The sequence below is a fragment of the Myxine glutinosa genome, chromosome 3, assembly GCF_964187855.1.
Source record: "Myxine glutinosa chromosome 3, kmMyxGlut1.1, whole genome shotgun sequence".
NCBI classification, from domain to species: Eukaryota; Metazoa; Chordata; class Myxini; order Myxiniformes; family Myxinidae; genus Myxine; species Myxine glutinosa.
Genome location: NC_136263.1, coordinates 110,868,479 through 110,893,963, shown reverse-complemented (window position 1 = coordinate 110,893,963; position 25,485 = coordinate 110,868,479).

Below are 25,485 nucleotides of genomic sequence, written 5' to 3'. Positions count from 1 at the left end.
TGAAACAGTTGATACAATCATTGCATGAATATCGGCTGAAACAGCTGATACAATCATTGCATGAATATCTTCTAAGACGGTTTATACAATCATTGCTTCAATATCTTCTAAAACGGTCCATACAATCATTGCATGAATATCTTCTAAAACAGTTTATACAATAATTGATTCAATATCTTCTAAAACGATTTATACAATCATTTTATGAATATCTTCTAAAACGGTTTATACAATCATTGCTTCAATATCTTTTAAACAGTTTATACAATCATTGCATGAATATTGTATGAAACAGTTTATACAATCACTGCATGAATATCTTCAAAAACAGTTTACACAATCATTGCCTGAATATCTTCTAAAACAGTTGATACAATCATTGCATGAATATCTTCTGAAACAATTCATCCAATCAATGCATGAATATCTTCAAAAACGGTTTATACAATCATTGCTTGAATATAGTATGAAACAGTATATACAATCATTGCTTCAATATCTTCAAAAACGGTTTATACAATCATTGCATGACTGTCTTCTGAAACAGTTGATACAATTATTGCATGAATATCTTCAAAAACGTTTTATACAATCATTGCTTCAATATCTTCTAAAACATTTTGAACAATCATTGCATGAATATCTTCTAAAACAGTTTATGCAATCATTGCATGAATATCAGCTGAAACAGTTGATACAATCATTGCATGAATATCTTCTAAAACAGTTGAAACAATCATTGCATGAAAATCGGCTGAAACAGTTGATACAATAATTGCATGAATATGTTCTAAAACAGTTTAATCACTCATTGCATGAATATCTTCTAAAACAGTTTGTACAATCATTGCATGAATATCGGCTGAAACAGTTTCTACAATAATTGCATGAATATCTTCAAAAACAGTTTATACAATCATTGCATGAATATCTTGTAAAACAGTTCATACAGTCATTGCATGAATATCGGCTGAAACAGTTTGTACAATCATTGCATGAATATCTTCTGAAACAGTTAATACAATCATTGCATGAATATGTTCAAAAGTTTATACAATCATTGCATAAATATGTTCTAAAACAGATGAATCACTCATTGCTTGAATATATTCTAAAACAGTTTATGCAATCATTGCATGAATATCTTCTGAAACAGTTAATACAATCATTGCATGAATATCGTCTGAAACAGTTTGTGCAATCATTGCATGAATATTGTTGCGGATCTCGAGCCCGTCGGCGTACTGAGGGAGGATTAAGCCCTTCTCCCCCCTCGAGCTTCAAGTCCATGAGGCCACTACCCACTTTGCACTCGTGGGGGTGGATTGCTGAGCAATTCCAGCCACCAACCCTGCAGCGAGCGCGCGGAACGGTTTCCGGTCAAATACCCGAGTACCTTCGATGCATGTGCCGCTGCGAGGATGGGGGCTGAACCTCACACGAGTCACGCTGGGTTGATACGCCCGAGTGGTTTGCTTGTCATGTGACTCGTGCCATTAATTATTAGGAACCCGATCGAGCGGTTTTATTCCGTGCAATGCGAGGCCAATTGTGAAAAGACGTAAACGGCCAATTTGGAAGGAAAAACACAGGTTTATTACAATGTACAATGGCCAGAGAAAAGAGACACAGGATAGAAACTTAACCGTCCTTAACTTAATTCCCAGACAAGGGCCCTCTGACTCAAGCGGGGAAAGGAAGGAAGAAGAGGACATGCTCAAAGTGTGGCCACATGGTGCTGCTCGCCCCGGATGGCTCGTTGGGCGTGTCCCTTGAGGATGTTCGCCGCAAGGACGTTGGCCTCCAGTCGCGCACGCACGGGACTCTCCGCAGCATGTCCTGAAGTTGGCAAGGCAAACGCGCACATGCAGGGAGGTCGCCGGAGTATAGGGTCACGGGAGAGATCGTCCTGCGAGAGCGCTTATAACAGGGCAGCAGAGAGCAGGGGCAGAACGCAGAGATCTGGGCAGAGCGCTGAGAGCTTCTTGAGTTCGGGGGCAGAGAGTTTGGGCAGAGAGCGCTGAGAGCTTCAGAATCCCGGGACAGAGAGCTTGGGCAGAGAGCGCTGAGAGCTTCAGAATCCCTGGACAGAGAGAGAGTTTGGGGGTCTGGGGCGGGGTTTTATAGCCCCCCCCCCCATTGCTTGTCCCACTAAAATGTTCCAAGGACCTCCCCTGGCCGCCGTTGCTGGCCACTCCCCTTTAGCTCCCATTGGCTGCCGTTGTTGGCCACACCCCTTTATCTCCCATTGGCTGCCGTTGTTGGCCACTCCCTTTTAGCTCCTCCCTCGGGCCTCCTAGACTTGTCCCAGGCCCAGTACATGTTCTTCCAGGCCCAGTGAGGCCTACCCTTACTTACCTGTCAACGCATACTAACACTGGGAAGGAGACTATACTTAAAATTTAATAAGAAATAACTGAACTAAAGCGAGGCTACATGTTGTGGTGCAACTAACTAAAGGGGGGGGGGGGGGGTGCCTTTATTTCTCAAAACACAACAATATATTCTAAAACAGTTGATACAATCATTGCATGAATATCTTCTAAAACAGTTCATACAATCATTGCTTGAATATCTTCCAAAACAGTTTATACAATCATTGCATGAATATGTTCTAAAACGGTTTATACAATCATTGCTTGAATATCTTCTGAAACAGTTTGTACAATCATTGCATGAATATCTTCTAAAACAGTTTACACAATCATTGCATGAATATCTTCTAAAACGGTTCATACAATCATTGCTTGAATATCTTCAAAAACGGTTTATACAATCATTGCATGAATATCTTCTAAAACGATTTATACAATCATTGCTTGAATATCTTCCTGAAACAGTTTGTACAATCATTGCATGAATATCTTCTAAAACAGTTTATACAATCATTGCTTGAATATCTTCAAAAACGGTTAATACAATCATTGCTTGAATATCTTCTGAAACAGTTTGTACAATCATTGCATGAATATACATGCATGAATTGAATATACATGCATGTATACATATACATGCATGAATTGAATAATATACATGCAATATACATGCATGAATATACATGCATTGCATGAATTGTAGTATGAAACAGTTTATACAATCATTGCATGAATATATTCTTAAACAGTTTATACAATCATTGCATGAATATCTTCTGAAACAGTTTGTACAATCATTGCTTGAATATCTTCAAAAACAGTTTATACAATCATTGCATGAATATAGTATGAAACAGTTGATACAATCTTTGCATGAATATCTTCTAAAACAGTTTATACAATCATTGCATGAATATAGTATGAAACAGTTTATACAATCATTGCATGAATATCTTCTAAAACAGTTTATACAATCATTGCATGAATATCTTCTAAAACAGTTTATACAATCATTGCATGAATATAGTATGAAACAGTTTATACAATTATTGCATGAATATCTTCTAAAACAGTTTATACAATCATTGCATGAATATAGTATGAAACAGTTTATACAATCATTGCATGAATATCTTCTAAAACAGTTTATACAATCATTGCATGAATATCTTCTAAAACAGTTTATACAATCATTGCATGAATATAGTATGAAACAGTTTATACAATTATTGCATGAATAACTTCTAAAACAGTTTATACAATCATTGCATGAATATAGTATGAAACAGTTTATACAATCACTGCATGAATATGTTCTAAAACGGTTTATACAATCATTGCTTGAATATCTTCTGAAACAGTTTGTACAATCATTGCTTGAATATCTTCAAAAACGGTTTATACAATCATTGCATGAATATCTTCAAAAACAGTTTGTACAATCATTGCATGAATATGTTCTAAAACGGTTTATACAATCATTGCATGAATATCTTTTGAAAACAGTTTATACAATCACTGCATGAATATCTTCAAAAACAGTTTATACAATCATTGCATGAATATCTTTTGAAAACTGTTTATACAATCACTGCATGAATATCTTTTGAAAACAGTTAATACAATCATTGCAGGAATATCTTCTAAAACAGTTTATACAATCATTGCATGAATATCTTCTAAAACAGTTCATACAATCACTACATTAATATCTTCAAAAACAGTTTATACAATCATTGCATGAATATGTTCTAAAACGGTTTATACAATCATTGCTTGAATATCTTCTGAAACAGTTTGTACAATCATTGCATGAATATCTTCAAAAACAGTTTATACAATCATTGCATGAATATGTTCTAAAACGGTTTATACAATCATTGCTTGAATATAGTATGAAACAGTTTGTACATTCATTGCATGAATATCTTCAAAAACAGTTGATACAATCATTGCATGAATATAGTATGAAACAGTTTGTACATTCATTGCATGAATATCTTCAAAAACAGTTTATACAATCATTGCATGAATATCTTCAAAAACAGTTTATACAATCATTGCATGAATATGTTCTAAAACGGTTTATACAATCATTGCTTGAATATCTTCTGAAACAGTTTGTACAATCATTGCTTGAATATCTTCAAAAACAGTTAATACAATCATTGCTTCAATATCTTCAAAAACAGTTTATACAATCATTGCATGAATATGTTCTAAAACGGTTTATACAATCATTGCTTGAATATCTTCTGAAACAGTTTGTACAATCATTGCATGAATATCTTCTAAAACGGTTTGTACAATCATTGCTTCAATATCTTCAAAAACAGTCCATACAATCATTGCAGGAATATCTTCAAAAACTGTTTAAATAATCATTGCTTGAATATCTTTTGAAAACAGTTTATACAATCATTGCAGGAATATCTTCTAAAACAGTATATACAATCATTGCATGAATATCTTCTAAAACAGTTGACAATCAGTGCATGAATATCTTCAAAAACAGTTAATACAATCATTGCTTGAATATCTTCTGAAACAGTTTGTACAATCATTGCATGAATATCTTCTAAAACGGTTTGTACAATCATTGCTTCAATATCTTCAAAAACAGTCTATACAATCATTGCAGGAATATCTTCAAAAACTGTTTATACAATCATTGCTTGAATATCTTTTGAAAACAGTTTATACAATCATTGCAGGAATATCTTCTAAAACAGTTTATACAATCATTGCATGAATATCTTCTAAAACAGTTTGTACAATCATTGCTTGAATATCTTCAAAAACAGTTAATACAATCATTGCTTCAATATCTTCAAAAACAGTTTATACAATCACTGCATGAATATCTTCAAAAACAGTTTATACAATCATTGCTTGAATATCTTCAAAAACAGTTTATACAATCATTGCATGAATATCTTCTAAAACAGTTTGTACAATCATTGCTTCAATATCTTCAAAAACAGTCTATACAATCATTGCAGGAATATCTTCAAAAACTGTTTAAACAATCATTGCTTGAATATCTTTTGAAAACAGTTTATACAATCATTGCAGGAATATCTTCTAAAACAGTTTATACAATCATTGCATGAATATCTTCTAAAACAGTTTATACAATCAGTGCATGAATATCTTCAAAAACAGTTTATACAATCATTGCATGAATATCTTCAAAAACAGTTTATACAATCATTGCATGAATATCTTTTGAAAACAGTTTATACAATCATTGCAGGAATATCTTATAAAACAGTTTATACAATCATTGCATGAATATCTTCAAAAACAGTTGATACAATCATTGCATGAATATGTTCTAAAACGGTTTATACAATCATTGCTTGAATATCGTCTGAAACAGTTTGTACAATCATTGCATGAATATCTTCAAAAACAGTTTATACAATCATTGCAGGAATATCTTTTGAAAACAGTTCATACAATCATTGCAGGAATATCTTATAAAACAGTTGATACAATCATTGCATGAATATCTTCAAAAACAGTTTATACAATCATTGCATGAATATGTTCTAAAACGGTTTATACAATCATTGCTTGAATATCTTCAAAAACAGTTTATACAATCATTGCATGAATATGTTCTAAAACGGCTTATACAATCATTGCATGAATATGTTCTAAAACGGTTTATACAATGATTGCATGAATATATTCAAAAACAGTTTATACAATCACTGCATGAATATCTTCAAAAACAGTTCATACAATCATTGCTTCAATATCTTCAAAAACAGTTTATACAATCATTGCATGAATATGTTCTAAAACGGTTTATACAATCATTGCATGAATATCGTCTGAAACAGTTTATACAATCATTGCATGAGTATCTTCTAAAACGGTTTATACAATCATTGCAGGAATATCTTCTAAAACAGTTTATACAATCATTGCTTGAATATCTTCAAAAACAGTTTATACAATCATTGCATGAATATCTTCTAAAACAGTTTATACAATCATTGCATGAATATCTTCTAAAACAGTTTATACAATCACTGCAAGAATATCTTCAAAAACAGTTTATACAATCATTGCATGAATATATTCAAAAACAGTTTATACAATCACTGCATGAATATCTTCAAAAACAGTTCATACAATCATTGCATGAATATCTTCAAAAACAGTTTATACAATCATTGCATGAATATGTTCTAAAACGGTTTATACAATCATTGCTTGAATATCGTCTGAAACAGTTTGTACAATCACTGCATGAATATCTTCAAAAACAGTTTATACAATCATGGCATGAATATCTTCTAAAACGGTTGATACAATCATTGCATGAATATGTTCTAAAACGGTTTATACAATCATTGCTTGAATATCTTCTGAAACAGTTTGTACAATCATTGCATGAGTATCTTCTAAAACGGTTTATACAATCACTGCATGAATATCTTCAAAAACAGTTTATACAATCATTGCTCCTCTTGTTCAATTCAATCCTCCTCTTGACTTGAAGATTCAAGTTGACTTGAATTCAAGTTGACTTGACTTGAATATTCTCCTTGAGGAGGAGAATATTCAATCCTCCTCTTGACCTACAAAGCCCTCCATAACCTGGCCCCATCCTACCTGGCTGACCTCCTCTCCAGACACACTCCCACCCGCAACCTCCGCTCTGCTGGTACCAACCTCGTGACCCCCCCCATCCGGACCAAATTTAGATCCTGGGGGGACAGGGCCTTCTCCATCGCTGCTCCCACCCTCTGGAACTCGCTACCTCACACCATCAGAGACTCCTCCTCACTCACCACATTCAAAACATCACTCAAGACCCACCTGTTCAACACTGCATTCGACATTTAACCCACAGCATCTAACCCCTGACTATCTCCTCTCCTTCTCCCTCCTTTGTGCGTTGAATATTTCCCTATTGATTCTTCTTTTTTGCAATTGTTTTTATGTTTTGCTATGCATTATGTTTTGCACTCTGTCAAAGCGTCTTTGGGCTTCCTGAAAAGCGCTATATAAAATAAATGCATTATTATTATTATTATTATTGCTTGAATATCTTCAAAAACAGTTTATACAATCATTGCATGAATATCTTCTAAAACAGTTTGTACAATCATTGCTTCAATATCTTCAAAAACAGTCTATACAATCATTGCAGGAATATCTTCAAAAACTGTTTAAACAATCACTGCTTGAATATCTTTTGAAAACAGTTTATACAATCATTGCAGGAATATCTTTTGAAAACAGTTCATACAATCATTGCAGGAATATCTTCTAAAACAGTTTATACAATCATTGCATGAATATCTTCTAAAACAGTTTATACAATCAGTGCATGAATATCTTCAAAAACAGTTTATACAATCATTGCATGAATATCTTCAAAAACAGTTTATACAATCATTGCATGAATATGTTCTAAAACGGTTTATACAATCATTGCTTGAATATCGTCTGAAACAGTTTGTACAATCATTGCATGAATATCTTCAAAAACAGTTTATACAATCATTGCATGAATATCTTTTGAAAACAGTTTATACAATCATTGCAGGAATATCTTCTAAAACAGTTTATACAATCATTGCATGAATATCTTCAAAAACAGTTTATACAATCATTGCATGAATATGTTCTAAAACGGTTTATACAATCATTGCTTGAATATCTTTTGAAAACAGTTTATACAATCATTGCAGGAATATCTTCTAAAACAGTTGATACAATAATTGCATGAATATCTTCTAAAACAGTTTATACAATCACTGCATGAATATCTTCAAAAACAGTTTATACAATCATTGCATGAATATCTTCTAAAACAGTTTATACAATCACTGCAAGAATATCTTCAAAAACAGTTTATACAATCATTGCATGGATATCTTCAAAAACAGTTTATACAATCATTGCATGAATATGTTCTAAAACGGTTTATACAATCATTGCATGAATATATTCAAAAACAGTTTATACAATCACTGCATGAATATCTTCAAAAACAGTTCATACAATCATTGCATGAATATCTTCAAAAACAGTTTATACAATCATTGCATGAATATGTTCTAAAACAGTTTATACAATCATTGCTTGAATATCGCCTGAAACAGTTTGTATAATCACTGCATGAATATCTTCAAAAACAGTTTATACAATCATTGCAGGAATATCTTCTAAAACAGTTGATACAATCATTGCATGAATATCTTCTAAAACAGTTGATACAATCACTGCATGAATATCTTGAAAAACAGTTTATACAATCATTGCATGAATATCTTCTAAAACAGTTTATACAATCACTGCATGAATATCTTCAAAAACAGTTTATACAATCATTGCATGAATATCTTCAAAAACAGTTCATACAATCATTGCATAAATATGTTCTAAAACGGTTTATACAATCATTGCATGAATATCTTCAAAAACAGTTTGTACAATCACTGCATGAATATCTTCAAAAACAGTTTATACAATCATTGCATGAATATGTTCTAAAACGGTTTATACAGTCATTGCTTGAATATCGTCTGAAACAGTTTGTACAATCACTGCATGAATATCTTCAAAAACAGTTTATACAATCATTGCATGAATATCTTCTAAAACAGTTTGTACAATCATTGCTTCAATATCTTTAAAAACAATTTATACAATCATTGCAGGAATATCTTCAAAAACTGTTTAAACAATCATTGCATGAATATCTTTTGAAAACAGTTTGTACAATCATTGCATGAATATGTTCTAAAACGGTTTATACAATCATTGCTTGAATATCGTCTGAAACAGTTTATACAATCATTGCATGAATATCTTCAAAAACAGTTTATACAATCATTGCATGAATATGTTCTAAAACGGTTTATACAATCATTGCTTGAATATCTTCAAAAACAGTTTATACAATCATTGCATGAATATCTTCTTAAACAGTTTATACAATCACTGCATGAATATCTTCAAAAACAGTTGATACAATCATTGCATGAATATCTTCAAAAACAGTTTATACAATCATTGCATGAATATGTTCTAAAACGGTTTATACAATCATTGCATGAATATCTTCAAAAACAGTTTATACAATCACTGCATGAATATCTTCAAAAACAGTTTATACAATCATTGCATGAATATCTTCAAAAACAGTTTATACAATCATTGCATGAATATGTTCTAAAACGGTTTATACAATCATTGCTTGAATATCTTCAAAAACAGTTTATACAATCATTGCATGAATATGTTCTAAAACGGCTTATACAATCATTGCATGAATATGTTCTAAAACGGTTTATACAATCATTGCTTGAATATCTTCTGAAACAGTTTGTACAATCATTGCATGAGTATCTTCTAAAACGGTTTATACAATCACTGCATGAATATCTTCAAAAACAGTTTATACAATCATTGCTCCTCTTGTTCAATTCAATCCTCCTCTTGACTTGAAGATTCAAGTTGACTTGAATTCAAGTTGACTTGACTTGAATATTCTCCTTGAGGAGGAGAATATTCAATCCTCCTCTTGACCTACAAAGCCCTCCATAACCTGGCCCCATCCTACCTGGCTGACCTCCTCTCCAGACACACTCCCACCCGCAACCTCCGCTCTGCTGGTACCAACCTCGTGACCCCCCCCATCCGGACCAAATTTAGATCCTGGGGGGACAGGGCCTTCTCCATCGCTGCTCCCACCCTCTGGAACTCGCTACCTCACACCATCAGAGACTCCTCCTCACTCACCACATTCAAAACATCACTCAAGACCCACCTGTTCAACACTGCATTCAACATTTAACCCACAGCATCTAACCCCTGACTATCTCCTCTCCTTCTCCCTCCTTTGTGCGTTGAATATTTCCCTATTGATTCTTCTTTTTTGCAATTGTTTTTATGTTTTGCTATGCATTATGTTTTGCACTCTGTCAAAGCGTCTTTGGGCTTCCTGAAAAGCGCTATATAAAATAAATGCATTATTATTATTATTATTATTATTGCTTGAATATCTTCAAAAACAGTTTTTTCAATCATTGCATGAATATCTTCTAAAACAGTTTGTACAATCATTGCTTCAATATCTTCAAAAACAGTCTATACAATCATTGCAGGAATATCTTCAAAAACTGTTTAAACAATCACTGCTTGAATATCTTTTGAAAACAGTTTATACAATCATTGCAGGAATATCTTTTGAAAACAGTTCATACAATCATTGCAGGAATATCTTCTAAAACAGTTTATACAATCATTGCATGAATATCTTCTAAAACAGTTTATACAATCAGTGCATGAATATCTTCAAAAACAGTTTATACAATCATTGCATGAATATCTTCAAAAACAGTTTATACAATCATTGCATGAATATGGTCTAAAACGGTTTATACAATCATTGCTTGAATATCGTCTGAAACAGTTTGTACAATCATTGCATGAATATCTTCAAAAACAGTTTATACAATCATTGCATGAATATCTTTTGAAAACAGTTTATACAATCATTGCAGGAATATCTTCTAAAACAGTTTATACAATCATTGCATGAATATCTTCAAAAACAGTTTATACAATCATTGCATGAATATGTTCTAAAACGGTTTATACAATCATTGCTTGAATATCTTTTGAAAACAGTTTATACAATCATTGCAGGAATATCTTCTAAAACAGTTGATACAATAATTGCATGAATATCTTCTAAAACAGTTTATACAATCACTGCATGAATATCTTCAAAAACAGTTTATACAATCATTGCATGAATATCTTCTAAAACAGTTTATACAATCACTGCAAGAATATCTTCAAAAACAGTTTTTACAATCATTGCATGGATATCTTCAAAAACAGTTTATACAATCATTGCATGAATATGTTCTAAAACGGTTTATACAATCATTGCATGAATATATTCAAAAACAGTTTATACAATCACTGCATGAATATCTTCAAAAACAGTTCATACAATCATTGCATGAATATCTTCAAAAACAGTTTATACAATCATTGCATGAATATGTTCTAAAACGGTTTATACAATCATTGCTTGAATATCGTCTGAAACAGTTTGTATAATCACTGCATGAATATCTTCAAAAACAGTTTATACAATCATTGCAGGAATATCTTCTAAAACAGTTGATACAATCATTGCATGAATATCTTCTAAAACAGTTGATACAATCACTGCATGAATATCTTGAAAAACAGTTTATACAATCATTGCATGAATATCTTCTAAAACAGTTTATACAATCACTGCATGAATATCTTCAAAAACAGTTTATACAATCATTGCATGAATATCTTCAAAAACAGTTCATACAATCATTGCATAAATATGTTCTAAAACGGTTTATACAATCATTGCATGAATATCTTCAAAAACAGTTTGTACAATCACTGCATGAATATCTTCAAAAACAGTTTATACAATCATTGCATGAATATGTTCTAAAACGGTTTATACAGTCATTGCTTTAATATCGTCTGAAACAGTTTGTACAATCACTGCATGAATATCTTCAAAAACAGTTTATACAATCATTGCATGAATATCTTCTAAAACAGTTTGTACAATCATTGCTTCAATATCTTTAAAAACAATTTATACAATCATTGCAGGAATATCTTCAAAAACTGTTTAAACAATCATTGCATGAATATCTTTTGAAAACAGTTTGTACAATCATTGCATGAATATGTTCTAAAACGGTTTATACAATCATTGCTTGAATATCGTCTGAAACAGTTTGTACAATCATTGCATGAATATCTTCAAAAACAGTTTATACAATCATTGCAGGAATATCTTTTGAAAACAGTTTATACAATCATTGCTTGAATATCGTCTGAAACAGTTTGTACAATCATTGCATGAATATCTTCAAAAACAGTTTGTACAATCATTGCAGGAATATCTTCTAAAATAGTTTATACAATCATTGCATGAATATCTTCTAAAACAGTTGATACAATCACTGCATGAATATCTTCAAAAACAGTTTATACAATCATTGCATGAATATCTTCTAAAACAGTTTATACAATCATTGCATGAATATGTTCTAAAACCGTTTATACAATCATTGCATGAATATCGTCTGAAACAGTTTGTACAATCATTGCTTGAATATCTTCAAAAACAGTTTATACAATCATTGCATGAATATGTTCTAAAACAGTTTATACAATCATTGCATGAATATCTTCAAAAACAGTTTATACAATCATTGCATGAATATGTTCTAAAACGGTTTATACAATCATTGCTTGAATATCGTCTGAAACAGTTTGTACAATCACTGCATGAATATCTTCAAAAACAGTTTATACAATCATTGCATGAATATAGTATGAAACAGTTGATACAATCTATGCATGAATATCTTCTAAAACAGTTTATACAATCATTGCATGAATATAGTATGAAACAGTTTATACAATCATTGCATGAATATCTTCTAAAACAGTTTATACAATCATTGCATGAATATCTTCTAAAACAGTTTATACAATCATTGCATGAATATAGTATGAAACAGTTTATACAATTATTGCATGAATATCTTCTAAAACAGTTTATACAATCATTGCATGAATATAGTATGAAACAGTTTATACAATCATTGCATGAATATCGTCTGAAACAGTTTATACAATCATTGCATGAATATAGTATGAAACAGTTTGTACATTCATTGCATGAATATCTTCAAAAACAGTTGATACAATCATTGCATGAATATAGTATGAAACAGTTTGTACATTCATTGCATGAATATCTTCAAAAACAGTTTATACAATCACTGCATGAATATGTTCTAAAACGGTTTATACAATCATTGCTTGAATATCTTCTGAAACAGTTTGTACAATCATTGCTTGAATATCTTCAAAAACGGTTTATACAATCATTGCATGAATATCTTCAAAAACAGTTTGTACAATCATTGCATGAATATGTTCTAAAACGGTTTATACAATCATTGCATGAATATCTTTTGAAAACAGTTTATACAATCACTGCATGAATATCTTCAAAAACAGTTTATACAATCATTGCATGAATATCTTTTGAAAACAGTTTATACAATCACTGCATGAATATCTTTTGAAAACAGTTTATACAATCATTGCAGGAATATCTTCTAAAACAGTTTATACAATCATTGCATGAATATCTTCTAAAACAGTTCATACAATCACTACATTAATATCTTCAAAAACAGTTTATACAATCATTGCATGAATATGTTCTAAAACGGTTTATACAATCATTGCTTGAATATCTTCTGAAACAGTTTGTACAATCATTGCATGAATATCTTCAAAAACAGTTTATACAATCATTGCATGAATATGTTCTAAAACGGTTTATACAATCATTGCTTGAATATAGTATGAAACAGTTTGTACATTCATTGCATGAATATCTTCAAAAACAGTTGATACAATCATTGCATGAATATAGTATGAAACAGTTTGTACATTCATTGCATGAATATCTTCAAAAACAGTTTATACAATCATTGCATGAATATCTTCAAAAACAGTTTATACAATCATTGCATGAATATGTTCTAAAACGGTTTATACAATCATTGCTTGAATATCTTCTGAAACAGTTTGTACAATCATTGCTTGAATATCTTCAAAAACAGTTAATACAATCATTGCTTCAATATCTTCAAAAACAGTTTATACAATCATTGCATGAATATGTTCTAAAACGGTTTATACAATCATTGCTTGAATATCTTCTGAAACAGTTTGTACAATCATTGCATGAATATCTTCTAAAACGGTTTGTACAATCATTGCTTCAATATCTTCAGAAACAGTCTATACAATCATTGCAGGAATATCTTCAAAAACTGTTTAAACAATCATTGCATGAATATCTTCAAAAACAGTTTATACAATCATTGCATGAATATCTTTTGAAAACAGTTTATACAATCATTGCAGGAATATCTTATAAAACAGTTTATACAATCATTGCATGAATATCTTCGAAAACAGTTTGTACAATCATTGCATGAATATCTTCTAAAACAGTTTGTACAATCATTGCTTCAATATCTTCAAAAACAGTCTATACAATCATTGCAGGAATATCTTCAAAAACTGTTTAAACAATCATTGCTTGAATATCTTTTGAAAACAGTTTATACAATCATTGCAGGAATATCTTCTAAAACAGTTTATACAATCATTGCATGAATATCTTCTAAAACAGTTTATACAATCAGTGCATGAATATCTTCAAAAACAGTTTATACAATCATTGCATGAATATCTTCAAAAACAGTTTATACAATCATTGCATGAATATCTTTTGAAAACAGTTTATACAATCATTGCAGGAATATCTTATAAAACAGTTTATACAATCATTGCATGAATATCTTCAAAAACAGTTAATACAATCATTGCATGAATATGTTCTAAAACGGTTTATACAATCATTGCTTGAATATCGTCTGAAACAGTTTGTACAATCATTGCATGAATATCTTCAAAAACAGTTTATACAATCATTGCAGGAATATCTTTTGAAAACAGTTCATACAATCATTGCAGGAATATCTTATAAAACAGTTGATACAATCATTGCATGAATATCTTCAAAAACAGTTTATACAATCATTGCATGAATATGTTCTAAAACGGTTTATACAATCATTGCTTGAATATCTTCAAAAACAGTTTATACAATCATTGCATGAATATGTTCTAAAACGGCTTATACAATCATTGCATGAATATGTTCTAAAACGGTTTATACAATGATTGCATGAATATATTCAAAAACAGTTTATACAATCACTGCATGAATATCTTCAAAAACAGTTCATACAATCATTGCTTCAATATCTTCAAAAACAGTTTATACAATCATTGCATGAATATGTTCGAAAACGGTTTATACAATCATTGCATGAATATCTTCTAAAACAGTTTATACAATCACTGCAAGAATATCTTCAAAAACAGTTTATGCAATCATTGCATGAATATATTCAAAAACAGTTTATACAATCACTGCATGAATATCTTCAAAAACAGTTCATACAATCATTGCATGAATATCTTCAAAAACAGTTTATACAATCATTGCATGAATATGTTCTAAAACGGTTTATACAATCATTGCTTGAATATCGTCTGAAACAGTTTGTACAATCACTGCATGAATATCTTCAAAAACAGTTTATACAATCATGGCATGAATATCTTCTAAAACGGTTTATACAATCATTGCATGAATATGTTCTAAAACGGTTTATACAATCATTGCTTGAATATCTTCAAAAACAGTTTATACAATCATTGCATGAATATGTTCTAAAACGGCTTATACAATCATTGCATGAATATCGTCTGAAACAGTTTATACAATCATTGCATGAGTATCTTCTAAAACGGTTTATACAATCATTGCAGGAATATCTTCTAAAACAGTTTATACAATCATTGCTTGAATATCTTCAAAAACAGTTTATACAATCATTGCATGAATATCTTCTAAAACAGTTTATACAATCATTGCATGAATATCTTCTAAAACAGTTTATACAATCACTGCAAGAATATCTTCAAAAACAGTTTATGCAATCATTGCATGAATATATTCAAAAACAGTTTATACAATCACTGCATGAATATCTTCAAAAACAGTTCATACAATCATTGCATGAATATCTTCAAAAACAGTTTATACAATCATTGCATGAATATGTTCTAAAACGGTTTATACAATCATTGCTTGAATATCGTCTGAAACAGTTTGTACAATCACTGCATGAATATCTTCAAAAACAGTTTATACAATCATGGCATGAATATCTTCTAAAACGGTTGATACAATCATTGCATGAATATCTTCTAAAACAGTTTGTACAATCACTGCATGAATATCTTGAAAAACAGTTTATACAATCATTGCATGAATATATTCAAAAACAGTTTATACAATCACTGCATGAATATCTTCAAAAACAGTTCATACAATCATTGCATGAATATCTTCAAAAACAGTTTATACAATCATTGCATGAATATGTTCTAAAACGGTTTATACAATCATTGCTTGAATATCGTCTGAAACAGTTTGTACAATCACTGCATGAATATCTTCAAAAACAGTTTATACAATCATGGCATGAATATCTTCTAAAACGGTTGATACAATCATTGCATGAATATCTTCTAAAACAGTTTGTACAATCACTGCATGAATATCTTGAAAAACAGTTTATACAATCATTGCATGAATATCTTCTAAAACAGTTTATACAATCACTGCAAGAATATCTTCAAAAACAGTTTATACAATCATTGCATGAATATCTTCAAAAACAGTTCATACAATCATTGCATAAATATGTTCTAAAACGGTTTATACAATCATTGCATGAATATCTTCAAAAACAGTTTGCACAATCACTGCATGAATATCTTCAAAAACAGTTTATACAATCATTGCATGAATATCTTCAAAAACAGTTTATACAATCATTGCATGAATATAGTATGAAACAGTTTATACAATCATTGCATGAATATCTTCTAAAACAGTTTATACAATCATTGCATGAATATCTTCTAAAACAGTTTATACAATCATTGCATGAATATAGTATGAAACAGTTTATACAATTATTGCATGAATAACTTCTAAAACAGTTTATACAATCATTGCATGAATATAGTATGAAACAGTTTATACAATCATTGCATGAATATCATCTGAAACAGTTTATACAATCATTGCATGAATATAGTATGAAACAGTTTGTACATTCATTGCATGAATATCTTCAAAAACAGTTGATACAATCATTGCATGAATATAGTATGAAACAGTTTGTACATTCATTGCATGAATATCTTCAAAAACAGTTTATACAATCATTGCATGAATATCTTCAAAAACAGTTTATACAATCATTGCTTGAATATCTTCTGAAACAGTTTGTACAATCATTGCTTGAATATCTTCAAAAACAGTTAATACAATCATTGCTTCAATATCTTCAAAAACAGTTTATACAATCATTGCATGAATATGTTCTAAAACGGTTTATACAATCATTGCTTGAATATCTTCTGAAACAGTTTGTACAATCATTGCATGAATATCTTCTAAAACGGTTTATACAATCACTGCATGAATATCTTCAAAAACAGTTTATACAATCATTGCTTGAATATCTTCAAAAACAGTTTATACAATCATTGCATGAATATCTTCTAAAACAGTTTGTACAATCATTGCTTCAATATCTTCAAAAACAGTCTATACAATCATTGCAGGAATATCTTCAAAAACTGTTTAAACAATCATTGCTTGAATATCTTGTGAAAACAGTTTATACAATCATTGCAGGAATATCTTCTAAAACAGTTTATACAATCATTGCATGAATATCTTCTAAAACAGTTTATACAATCAGTGCATGAATATCTTCAAAAACAGTTTATACAATCATTGCATGAATATCTTCAAAAACAGTTTATACAATCATTGCACGAATATCTTTTGAAAACAGTTTATACAATCATTGCAGGAATATCTTCTAAAACAGTTTATACAATCATTGCATGAATATCTTCAAAAACAGTTAATACAATCATTGCATGTGTGGAAGTGTAACTCAGTGTAACGTATTGATTGGCCCTGGTAACTCATTGATTAAATCTGGTAACGAAGCAGAATGTGCATGAACATGATAATCCTTTGGAAACACCTGGTCAAGGCCCCAGGCTAGAGCACCCTCCTACTGTGTAAATGGAAAATCACAGCAGGAGGGGAGCGAGTTGATGCCAGGGCTTGGTGCAATACATGACCTCGGGGCATCAGCGGAAGAAGGATTAACGTTTCAGCGGACAGAGGATTAAGTCCAGTTTGTGGATATAAACGAGAGAAAACGTTGAGAAAAAGGGACTTGTCCTCAGAAGCCCTGCCCGACGGAACGATGGAATGAACGAGTACGGCGCTGCGGAAGAACATCAGCCGAACGAAAAGGACCATGGAAAAGAGTTAATCTCAGCCATTGAATAATGCGGTATTATTTGGTAAATGGAATGAAGTGAATAATAAACCAGACCTTTTGTAAACCTGAGTTCGGTCATTGGAGTCCTGTGAGTCATACACGAAATTCTTCCACAATATGGAGGCACCGCTGAAATTTCGAGTGGACGTCGCCAAGGTGAGCATGTAAGCATGACGTCTTGGGGATCTGTCCATTATGAAATATGAATTCTGAAGATGGAGGATTTGGTGTGTGGGACTTGCATTCCGTAGGTAATCCAAGGAGTGTAAAAGTATTTTTGTCACGACCGTCCAAGGTAAAAGTCACGGATGGAACGGTTTAAATGATTCTATTATTCGTGTGCTTGCATATGCGTACGGTATACGCTGGGTGTTAAGAGCCTTACTCTGGTCTGCGGGCAAGTCGGCTCATGAAGTGCACCATGAGGCGATTTGTTTGCCGGGTCGGTAAGGTTCGGTAAGGTCCGTACACGTGTACAATCGTGTACACCCGTTTTAAATAGAGAATTTTTTTTTCAGTTTTCCCGCCATAACTAAAACTCGTTCGATTTTTTTTTGACGAAATTTGCTAGATAAATAGCATGGGTGACACGGAACCAGTGCTGTTGTGTTTTTTTTGATGAAATTTGCTAGATAAATAGCATGGGTGACACGGAACCAGTGCTGTTGTGTTTTTTTTTGACGAAATTTGCTAGATAAATAGCATGGGTGACACGGAACCAGTGCTGTTGTGTTTTTTTTTGACGAAATTTGCTAGATAAATAGCATGGGTGACACGGAACCAGTGCTGTTGTGTTTTTTTTTGACGAAATTTGCTAGATAAATAGCATGGGTGACACGGATTAAATGATTTTATGATTATGAATTAATGAGAAAATGATTTTATATTTAAATATAAAAATTGATCTGCTTGGTGTTAGTTTAAGGGCTGTTCCAAATTTATCTTGATTATGAGACAAAAACAGCAGAATGGGAATCAACAGACAATGGCACAGCTCGCGACGAGTGTTTGTGGGTGACAACCACCCTCTGGTCGAGGCTCATAGAAGGGGTGATGCTTACTGATTCGGCACGCTTAAAATAGGTGTTAATGGTGGGATGTCAGAGGTTTTGGCGTGGGCTTAATAGTCACACTGTTTGAAAAATAATGCTCGATGCAACATGATCCTAAAAAGAACCCATCCCTACATCGAAGGATAAGGAAGGGAAGGAATGGAAAATTTGAAGTATTAAAGTTACGGAACTCAAAATGTCTGGGTTTGGATGGAGTCATTAAAGGATTGAGTCATTCATTGGAACTTGCTGTTGGAACTTGTTGTTGGAACTTGTTGTTGGAACTTGCTGTTGGAACTTGCTGTTGGAACTTGTTGGAACTTGTTGTTGGAACTTGCTGTTGGAACTTGTTGGAACTTGTTGTTGGAACTTGTTGTTGGAACTTGCTGTTGGCACTTGTTGGAACTTGTTGGAACTTGTTGGAACTTGTTGTTGGAACTTGCTGTTGGAACTTGCTGTTGGCACTTGTTGGAACTTGTTGGAACTTGTTGTTGGAACTTGTTGTTGGAACTTGCTGTTGGAACTTGCTGTTGGAACTTGTTGTTGGAACTTGTTGTTGGAACTTGCTGTTGGAACTTGTTGTTGGAACTTGCTGTTGGAACTTGCTGTTGGAACTTGTTGTTGGAACTTGTTGTTGGAACTTGCTGTTGGAACTTGTTGTTGGAACTTGTTGGAACTTGTTGTTGGAACTTGCTGTTGGAACTTGTTGTTGGAACTTGCTGTTGGAACTTGCTGTTGGAACTTGTTGTTGGAACTTGTTGTTGGAACTTGCTGTTGGAACTTGCTGTTGGAACTTGTTGGAACTTGTTGTTGGAACTTGCTGTTGGAACTTGTTGGAACTTGTTGTTGGAACTTGTTGTTGGAACTTGCTGTTGGAACTTGCTGTTGGAACTTGTTGTTGGAACTTGTTGTTGGAACTTGCTGTTGGAACTTGTTGTTGGAACTTGTTGGAACTTGTTGTTGGAACTTGCTTTTGGAACTTGTTGGAACTTGTTGTTGGAACTTGTTGTTGGAACTTGTTGTTGGAACTTGCTGTTGGAACTTGCTGTTGGAACTTGTTGTTGGAACTTGTGGTTGGAACTTGCTGTTGGAACTTGTTGTTGGAACTTGTTGGAACTTGTTGTTGGAACTTGTTGTTGGAACTTGCTGTTGGAACTTGCTGTTGGAACTTGTTGTTGGAACTTGTTGTTGGAACTTGCTGTTGGAACTTGCTGTTGGAACTTGTTGGAACTTGTTGTTGGAACTTGCTGTTGGAACTTGTTGGAACTTGTTGTTGGAACTTGTTGTTGGAACTTGCTGTTGGCACTTGTTGGAACTTGTTGGAACTTGTTGTTGGAACTTGCTGTTGGAACTTGCTGTTGGAACTTGTTGGAACTTGTTGTTGGAACTTGCTGTTGGAACTTGTTGGAACTTGTTGTTGGAACTTGTTGTTGGAACTTGCTGTTGGCACTTGTTGGAACTTGTTGGAACTTGTTGTTGGAACTTGTTGTTGGAACTTGCTGTTGGAACTTGCTGTTGGAACTTGTTGTTGGAACTTGTTGTTGGAACTTGCTGTTGGAACTTGTTGTTGGAACTTGCTGTTGGAACTTGTTGTTGGAACTTGCTGTTGGAACTTGCTGTTGGAACTTGTTGTTGGAACTTGTTGTTGGAACTTGCTGTTGGAACTTGTTGTTGGAACTTGTTGGAACTTGTTGTTGGAACTTGCTGTTGGAACTTGCTGTTGGAACTTGTTGGAACTTGTTGTTGGAACTTGTTGTTGGAACTTGTTGTTGGAACTTGCTGTTGGAACTTGTTGTTGGAACTTGTTGGAACTTGTTGTTGGAACTTGTTGTTGGAACTTGTTGTTGGAACTTGTTGTTGGAATGTTTTGGGAACATTCAAATGTTGGGTTTTGCTAACGTTTCCACAACGTCGCCACAACGTTTCACTTTCGTTGTTGCAACGTTTTGCTCCAACGTTTTGGGAACATTCAAATGTTGGGTTTTGCTAACGTTTCCACAACGTCGCCACAACGTTTCACTTTCGTTGTTGCAACGTTTTGCTCCAACGTTTTGGGAACATTCAAATGTTGGGTTTTGCTAACGTTTCCACAACGTCGCTACAACGTTTCACTTTCGTTGTTGCAACGTTTTGCTCCAACGTTTTGGGAACATTCAAATGTTGTGTTTTGCTGACGTTTCCACAACGTCGCTACAACGTTTCACTTTCGTTGTTGCAACGTTTTGCTCCAACGTTTTGGGGACATTCGAATGTCAAGTGAATCGAATGAGAAATCAGGAATTATTTCATTATTAACGATTAATGAAGTACTTATTTAATTAATTACATTTCTTATTACATTACAGTAATTACATTACAGTAATTACCTGAGGTAATTACAGTAATTACAGTTCCGGTAATTACAGTAATTACAGTAATCATTACAGTAATTGCAGTAATCTTATTACAGTAATTACATTACATTAACTCAGGCACCTTTTGAGTAAGGAAGCTGATATTTGGACATGACACTGACCAAGTGATGTGGCTGTAAAGGAAAATATTGATTTATTGATTAATCATTTAATAAATTAACTCGTTGATTTATAAATGACTTATTTAATTAAAATTCCTCAGAGATACATCTTCGGATGAAATACTTGCAGATTGGTTATGCTATGAGCCAATTGATTAAGGAAAATATTTTGCGATGGCCATATTGGCAATTTCGTGGCCATATTCGTGGCAACTCAGTTAGTGCCACTGCACCTTTAAAATGCATCCCTGCGTTCATTTTTTCGATCGATTGAGTTGAAATTTTGAACAATCGGATCTGGACTGTCGTTGTTAACGACTCTAGCACGCACTCGTCCAATCAGGATGGAGCGGTATGGTCCCCGGATCATCACTGCCCGCAGTTTTTTAATTAATTTTACCTTTTCTCTTGGTCATATAATGTTGAAGACATGCATGTCATGATAGAGGAAATGTTTGTTCTGTTGAACGGAATAAATGTTGTTTATTTGTGTGGGTGTGTATTTCTTGTGTATTTTGGATATATTTTCACGACTAATTCCAGTTAACATCCTGCAAAATTTGCTCGTTTGCTGGCCGAGTCGAAATTGCGTTGAGTTTCTATGGCATGCGCCATTAAAAGCGCTGTGTAATGGTTGAGCTCCTTTATTTCGGTTTGGTCATGCGGATGAGCAAACAAAGTGACAAATGCTGCGGCTGGAGCAGTAGAAGCGATGTTTTTTAATGGAAACGATGTAATGAGTAATTAAAAGTGGGAGGGGGCAACACCACGCATACCTCTTTTAAGGTGTGTATAAACCCTGGAATATTTCAGCAATCAATACAATGCTGAAACTATGTAAGTTAAGTTAATGAGTAATTTACTGAGTAATTTAATGAGTAATTTAATGAGTAATTTAATGAGTAATTTAACGAATAATTTAATGAGTAATTTAATGAGTAATTTAATGAGTAATTTAATAAGTAATTTAATAAGTAATTTAATGAGGAATTTAATGAGGAATTAAAAGTGGGAGGGGGCAACACCACGCATACCTCTTTTAAGGTGTGTATAAACCCTGGAATAAACGTGGGAGGGGGCAACACCACGCATACCTCTTTTAAGGTATGTATAAACCCTGGAATATTTCAGCAATCAATACGATGCTGAAATGATGTAATTTACTGTGTAAGAGGGTCGACCTTGGGTTTGTTTGGGTTTGTTGTTTATTTTGTGGATGTGTATTTTTTGTGTATTTTGGATATATTTTCACGACTAATTCCAGTTAACATCCTGCAAAATTTGCTCGTTTTCTGGCTGAGTCGAAATTGCGTTGAGTTTCTATGGCATGCGCCATTAAAAGCGCTGTGTAATGGTTGAGCTCCCTTTATTTCGTTTTGGTCATGCGGATGAGCAAACAAAATGACGAATGCTGCGGCTGGAGCAGTGGAAGCGATTTTTGAATTGTTCAATGATTATTCGATATTGTTATGACTTATTGTCAATAGGTATACTGAGTGGCCATGAGGTAGCCTGTTGCTATGTACAGTTTTATTCTATTGTTGATTATACCACATAATTGTGGTGATAAAGGAAATGTTCGTTTTAAATAGATGATTATGATATGACCATGACTATAAAATCATGATGATTATTATGAATGATATCATAGGGTTCAAATGCAGAATGATTGCATGAACTTGGGAAAGAACTTTCAAGCCCTATGGGATAAATTGGGTGTTACAAGCAATGGAGCTTCAAAATTTAGCATGATTGAAGGAATTTTACAGTCTTATTTCAGTAGTTTTACGAAATTTAAATTGCCAAGAGATTTTGGGTACTATTAAAGGAAAAAATGATGAGATATTTTTTCCAATGAACTTTAATATCTGCCATCCATTTTGGCTGTCTCACGAATGAAGGATGAGTTGCCTTTAGTGGTTGCAAAGAAAATTTGTGGAGACCAGGCAAAATGGGGAAATATGTCAGATATGACCCTAGGACAGGACGGTGATTCATCAATTGACATGAGGTACGAACCAGAGGTGACGACCGATGAGTCGATCTCAGTCAATGGATGGACCTGTCCTGACATCATTGGGGAAAGGGCTTATGCAAGGAGTCATTCAAAATGATTAATTTGATTTATTGATGAATATTGATGAATTAATTGAAATTGAATAATTGATTGAATTGTTAATTGATTGAATCTAATTGATTGAATTTAATTGCATAAATTGAACTGAATAAATTGAATTGAATATATTGATTGTTTGATTGATGAAAATGCGGTCTCAAGAAAGAAGCTTTGATATCTTTGCGAGATATTATCAATGTGGAGACAACCTGGGAAAATTGAGTAAGGTGGTGAGTTTATATACAGATATGTATGTGCGGTTACCATTGTGTGATTTCCCCGTCAAACAGAGCGGACACCTGAGGATTCACCCACTTCATACTGACCCTCCGGCTCATCTGCAAATACTGATCTGTGAGATTGGATTGTGCAAAAGCCACAGCTGAGGGAGATTCTCTGGAAATCACCGTGCGAACAGGTGGAGAGATCCTTCCTGGAGGTACGAGTGAAGCTTTAGAGGAACCTGGAACAAGCTACAACACATCCAACGCTACTTTGATAAAAGGCAGAATGGGAAATGGAGCCTGCAAGAATACACAAGGACAACCAGAAATTCCACAAAAAGGTACTTGTACACATCATATGTACGACCGTTATGGTGCCGAAGCTATAAGGCAGGTCGAGAATTGGTATTTGTGGACAAAGGGACATGATGAGGAGTTTCCAAGAGATGGTACATTTGAGCGAAGTCGATTGGAAAGATTGGAACAAAGATTGAAAGCCAGGAAGAGACAGAATCTAACGGTAGACTGGCTTGCATTCCATCTTTGGGATGGTGAATCCAGACAACGGGAACAGCAAGAACGGATAACGGATCTAGAACTTAAAATAAAAAGGATACAGGATACAGTGGAGGAGACAAATGCACAACTGCCCTCGAAATTAGGAATGAAAGTGACAGTTGTCCCATCAGATTTCCAGTTGTCTCCCCAAAAAGGACGGTACAGAGAATTTTTTCGTGTTTCAGGAGATAACGAGAGATTGCAGTGGCAACTCAGGGATGTAGAGATGCAGCCCAGCAATACAAGTGCACAGGTGCACAGATCAGACAACGACAGAAACCGGTGTTTCAAGTGTGGACGGATGGGACATTGGAAAAGAGGATGTCCGTATACCAAAAGGAAGACAAGTTAATAGGGTAAACCAAGATCAAGGGTACCAGTGCTGACCGATACCTCAGACAATGATTAGGCCTTCATTGCGACAAATCCCAAATGACGATTGGCCTCAACAAATTAGATTACTGGACAAACATGAATAACTGTCGATGATTCTTGGGTCTGAAAAGTTTTCGGAGCAAGAATTATTCATTTTTCTTTTGCTTGTAAGCAAATTAGTA